The sequence below is a fragment of the Anneissia japonica genome, unplaced genomic scaffold (genome assembly GCF_011630105.1).
Source record: "Anneissia japonica isolate Jap-2015-1 unplaced genomic scaffold, ASM1163010v1 scaffold287733_len118669_cov163, whole genome shotgun sequence".
NCBI lineage: Eukaryota > Metazoa > Echinodermata > Crinoidea > Comatulida > Comatulidae > Anneissia > Anneissia japonica.
Genome location: NW_022731439.1, coordinates 110,259 through 116,779, shown reverse-complemented (window position 1 = coordinate 116,779; position 6,521 = coordinate 110,259).

Sequence of the window (6,521 nt, the reverse complement as noted above, 5' to 3'; positions counted from 1 at the left end):
ATAATTTATATATATATATTTATATATATATATATATTTATATATATATATTTAAATATATATATTTATATAATTTTATATTTATTTATATATATTTATATAATTTGATTTCTAATATAATTTGTATATTTGCAGCATTTAATTTAATTTGTTGGACCACTTTGGAAATAAGTTTGCCTTTTTCGGTACTATATTGTGTTTTTATCCTTGAATATTATGTTTGTATTCACAATAAAGAAATTTAAACAAATTAAATTAAATAAATAATTAGAACGAGAAATATTTCCTTTGACACTTAAGGGATCCATAATAATATTATTCCTTATAATTTTATCACCCTTCAGCAAAAACTGAATAAATTTAATACTTTTGATCCATCTAAATGAGAACTTCAGAGTAATTGAAAATTTAACACTTTTTAGATGTTTTCACCGAAGGTCATTATGGCCGTAGTCATGGTAACATCCCTACCCAATGATGCATGTAATAATTTTACTTTGGTTTGACAAAAACCAATTGTATGCTCATATATAGTCATGATGTGCCTATATATTGTCCTAATGTGATGCCATCATGACCATATTTAGGCATGTCACATGTTTTTGTCAAATACATTTAATATTCTGAATAGGACTTTTTTTTAGTTTAAATTCTTGTTCTGTTAAAGGTGCGGTGTGCTATTGTGATTATTCGTATCAATAAAAGACACATATTTTAATTGAATATTACGTGCTCTGCTCATTTTCTTTTGTTACCTTGTTAGCCTGTTTTCTCCGTTTTTATGTTTTGACTGTAGATTGAATAGGTTCCAAGTTTGTAAATATAGTAGTTAGTGACAACCAGTTGTTTTCACCGACTATGAAGGGTGTTCAATGTCATTTTAATAAATGAGGGAGTAGCCAGCGATTTGTTTATAGCATAAATGCTTAAAAAATTATTGTGTAATATACTAACACTGTACTTTTTTCGTATAGGCAAATCCAAATAATATTCAAAGAGGCCATAAAAATGAAATCGAGTTTATATCATTGTAATGATGAAAGCATTGAAAATGAAATTCCCATTTTTTTTTTGTTCTGTAAGATATATAATAATTAAAAGAAAAAAACAAAACAAAAAACATATCGTGTTATGTTAACTCCCCAAATACTGGGAAAATTTGATGGGGAATGCAAGCATACGAAAGCGCACCGTTTATGCTGTTAGGTCCCGTGTGCAATTAGTACACATACATATTTCGGAAAAGTGTAGGATATTGCCTCTCGAATCCCGATGTACCTCCCAATCACTAACCAGGAGGACCCCACTTGAAATAAGTTTTCGGACTTTCCTATGTTATCTTTGGCGTTCACACCGAATAAATCCAATCCACAATATAATTAATTGCTAATCATTTTTATAGTTTTAGTAAGTTCCTTGTATAAGCGAGTGAACAGTATAAAAGAAGTACAGTTAATAACTATGGGGGCCTAAATATTTTTATCATATTTTGAGATGTGATAATCCGGAACTATAATCTAATAATGTATTTATATGCAGCTGTGTTTTCCCTTTCTGTTTGTCTATGCTGTATTACTATATATCTGTTCACGTCAATTGGCTTAATTCCAAAGCAGATAAAGTCAAGGTGCTTGATATAGTTACAGTTATAGATTTTATAAATAATCAGTACCGTCAGGGAGGTTGGGGCGAGCGAGAAGAATATAAAATGTTCCTGGCACTGAAGTAGCCCGTGGGCCACTAGGGCAAAAATTATATTTAAAATAGTTGAAAATTGTAATAATCGTATTATTATTATAATCGTTTAACTCAACCAAACCCCAGCCCCTGGCTACACCATTCGACCCCGTCCTCCCTAAATCCCCGGCAGGGGATGGCTAATAGATTGAAATAGATTATTTATTTTTAAAGATGTTATTAATTTTTAGAAAACTACTTATAATCGTTTAAATAGACGTCTTTATAGGCCTACCTAAAGGGTCGTAGCGTCTGGGGACCTGCTTACACCACTGGGGTCATGTTGCAATCAGAATAACGTCATTGGTTAAAAACAAATGTAATAATGTGAAAAGGTGACTTATAAGACTAACATGGGCCTAATGCTAAAATCAATTTTGCCCACTAGTCTTCCGTGACTGCCAACAGGTATTCGGGTAAATTGATGTAAATGTTTTGCCTTCTAAATTCCTTATATGGGTATCTTATATTTGAATTTGCACTTTTTATATATAATTTCTATTATTTAAATGATTCTATATTGGCTATATATAGATGTATATTTAAATGCTGTTTTTAAAGTGTAATGTGTTACGTGTTGGCAAACACACACACAAGCACATCCGCATTATTCAAGAACTTTGGAGTAGGCCTATCAGCTGAAGTGGTTTCCGGAAATAGGTTTAACCGGCGGAGACAGACCAAGAAGTCATTCCTAAGGATAATCCGAACCTCTATGTTACTGGTACTCATAAATAGCATAGGGTAACTAGATGATGTTAGTGTCGAATTTGGGGGTGCGGGGGTGTACTCCCTCCCCCCAAAAAATTGCAGCCCCAGTCCCCTCTCTTATAGAAAAAACAAATCACGCTCAAAACAAATCACGCTCAATGACTTAAAAATTCACCTCATTTTGCGAGAGTCCCCCTCATTTAATCATTGAGGTCCCACTTCACATCCCCCCCCCCCTTTTAGCTCCCCTTACAAGACTCCTAGGTACTGGATGATGTTTGTATGGTCATAAAGTTCACTGCAAAACGAACAAACAGTTCAATAAAGATCACATACACTTACTTTATAAATAAAATCGCGATAATTTGATGTGTAGACGTTTCCGTTATGTCGATCATTAATTATGGACACATTAGCAGCATCCTTCAACTAGTAAAGTCCAATCCGAATATTAAGAAAAATAAGGTGTTTTCCTCTCTTAACATTAACCCCGAATGCACATCTACTTGCACGCTACTTGATGCCTAACTTATATCCTTATTTTTGTATTATGAAGACATTTATTTAAAAATTGTAAAGGGCCTTTAAATTATGGTAATGGATATAAAGCATTTAACATCTACATTAAATGTACATTTTACGTTTTATAACATTACGTGATTAAAGAACGATGTTGTGATCCCTAAATCGGAATTTGGGTTATGTATTCGGCTAAACATTAATTGACCAATCTAAATTCAACTGATTAATCCAACAAAGAGGCCACTATGCAACTGTGAAATAAAATATTTGTAACTCGAAAGTTATCTAGAGGGTAAATATTCTTGTTAAAAGAGTTCTTCCTGTTCGTTTGGTGTAAAAAAATTGATTCTTCGGTTAAGTATGCCTACGTCATAATTGTTTTCTGGTCCAAATTCGTCTACAGTATGTCAAATGAAATGAAATAATCATTATCTGTCTGTGATGTAGTTGTGATTTAGTAGGCCTATGATTTCGCTCAATGATCGGTCTCCCATAGAGTTCGGCCGCATTGGCGATATAGGTAGAACTTTTTGGACATTAATATGCTGAGGTTATAGAAATTATTAAGCTCAGAAATTATCATTGTAATCCGTGTCCGACGAATCATGTCGGGCTGGGGTCACGTCCAATGGTTCTTCCCCACGTCACGGTGCATCATATTGTACACGCTGTACTGCACGGAATTGTACCGCACATACTGTACTGCTAAATACAGTAAGTATTGTGGAGTGGCTAAGACGTCAAAATCATGAGAGGTCAAATGTAAGTTTGTTTCACGACAGAGGTTGTTGCTGTCACAATTAGAAGTAAAGTAAATTCGTTGTTTATATGATGCCAAACACATCCACCTAAATAAAACTTATCTTTCATTACCGGCTTAGTCTCTCTGATATGCTACTGATAAATTGTATTAATAAGACATGGTTTTTCTTTTAAGCCAACCCACTTTAGTTGTTTTAATCCCCAAAGTTTTTGAAGAATATACAATCTGTCAATCAGAGGTCAACTTGTGCCACCAACATCGTATTTTTTATATTTCATATCTTAACATGAAGTTCAATGTACTGTCGGCCTAATTGTAGTCTCCACCGCTTAACATTAACCCAGCTTTCCTGTTTCCTTGAATAAAACTTGATTAAAGGAAGGGAAAGGTTGCCATTAATGATCGTTTCAGTAGGCCTATTAGTGAAGTGCGGTCTGAACCGTAAAAAGTATTGTGGTCAGACTTGATCATTTCAAGGAATTAGTTATAAACTCGGGAAACAAATCTGAATGCCCCACACCCCCAGGCATATGGTTTAGGGCTAGTTCGGGTCTGTCCGATATATTTCCACGCATCCCTATCTGGACTAGACGTTTTACACTTTTAGACAACTGTGGTTTCATTCTATTATTTACTGTACATCACTCTTTGCCATAGCCTACTAGCAAGTGGTTTATTTATTTATTTAACTATTATTGGGTAGTCCTTTCAGCATGGCTGGTATGAAGGGGCCCATGCATGAATAAAATAAAATAAAGGAAAAATAAAATAAACTTTGCAATGCGATCAAGCTCTGCAGCCTTAAATGTATCGTGATGTGCAAGGCTCGATTTGTTTAAATTACCATCGAAGTTAGTAAGTATAAATTCAGCCTGTGATTCATACTTTTTTTAAACCTTAATCACCAATGTTCATTTTAATCGATAATGAAAAGAACGAAGTTCAAGGTTAAGTGTAAATTGATGCAACTGTAAGACTCTTTGTTGAGTTACTGTTGTGAGGGAAATAGGTTATTTAAAATGAATTTGCAGGCATGCGAATTATTTACTTATTTGACCTACCGTATATACATAATCATTAAAAAAATTTTTTTTTTTTTTTGTAATACTAAATATATTCAAATTGAAAAGGTAATACCAAAGATATTCAAATTGAAAAGGTAATAGGCCTACCAAATTTATTCTAAATCTTCCTTCGGACTAGCTTCAAAAAACATTTTTGGGTAAAAACGTGTACAATTTGCCATTTAAGGTCAAATTTGGCACTTTAAAAAATACAAAATTCAAACTTTAATACAAAATACAAAAAAAAAAAAAAATTAAAAAAACTTCAAAATACAAAATTTTGTATTTAAAAATACAAAATTAAATGTGGGAACAGTCCATTCCATGTGAGCCAGAGCGGGTGATGTGGATTCACCTTGTCTAAGGAAGAATAAGCCCTAAGCCCTATCCAATTTGGATTGTTGTTCAGTATTATTTAATGAAAGTCGTCCCAAGACTTATTACAATTATAATTTTGAATTCATTTCGGAGGTGAAAGTATAAGTACAGTAATCAAGATGATTATGTTGATGGGCAAATCCGTATAGACACCGTGTAAAATTAAGCGTCTGGAACCCAAACACTAAGTTAACTACCCTTGGCTGCTTCGGCGCCCAGTCGTTATCCCGTCGACTACGCTTTCAAATTCTTGTGTCTGAAATCAAAACAGAAAATAAATTGTTTGGAGTTTTGGAAATTAAAATGTCGGTGATTTTCAGTTTGAATTAATGTCGAGTATTTTGGTCTACTACTAGCGGTTTGAACATTTTTGAGTTATTCACGCAGACAAATTTGATTTTTTAACTCTCACATTGCCACGGTTATTTTGTTCATTTGTCCTACATGGCAATACATAATTGTGGTTTTCTTTTGTGTATTGATTTACTGTCGATTGGTCCTACTTGTTATGATATTTTCATTTTTAACTATTGGTGGGTGGGTTGGGGGCATTATGTATAAGAATGGTGTACGCGTGCAGTTGTCTCAGCGTATTCATGTTGTACGACAATTCAAATGAATGTTGTATATGTACGGCCAATATCTTATGATGTTAACATTTTTGGATACAATAGCATTTCGAAGGCAGTTTCGTTTAAATCGCGTCTTTGTAAACGAATTTAACCTTTCCTAAACCAGGATTAATTGACAGTGACTAATATAGTTTTACTATAAATATATTGGATAGTCTTAGACAACTATATTTACTCAAACTGTAAGTTTCATTTTAACATCTGATTGTACTTTTTTCCTACGAGTCGTATAGACCACGTGAGTATAACAGTCACATTTATAAATAACAACTCCAAATATAGAGCTCTAAAGCTCTAGTCTAATTATACCAAGCCCGTAGCCAGGGGGGTTCGTTGGGTGCGAACGAACCCCCCTTTTCATGAAGTGCCCTTTCAACAAAGGCTGACTAGCCTACACCTTGGGCCTAGCCTAGAGCCTATCATCATTTAAAAAAAGTCCTACTTTAATACCCAATTGTTAGGCCTACCTAGTAATATAAAAAAATTAATGAAATTAGGGCATTTTCAACAGTTACAACATTATTATTTAATCAGTACAACCGTGTAGGGCTAACTGCCCAAAATAGGAACAGGGCAGGGCAGCAGCAGCAGAGCGTATTGCCGATCTTCCCGATACGATCGTCGGCCACCCATATATTATATTACTATGGATGCAATATTTTATTGTGCAGTATGACCATAGGCACCAAAACCTTGACTCAGAAATACCGGGAT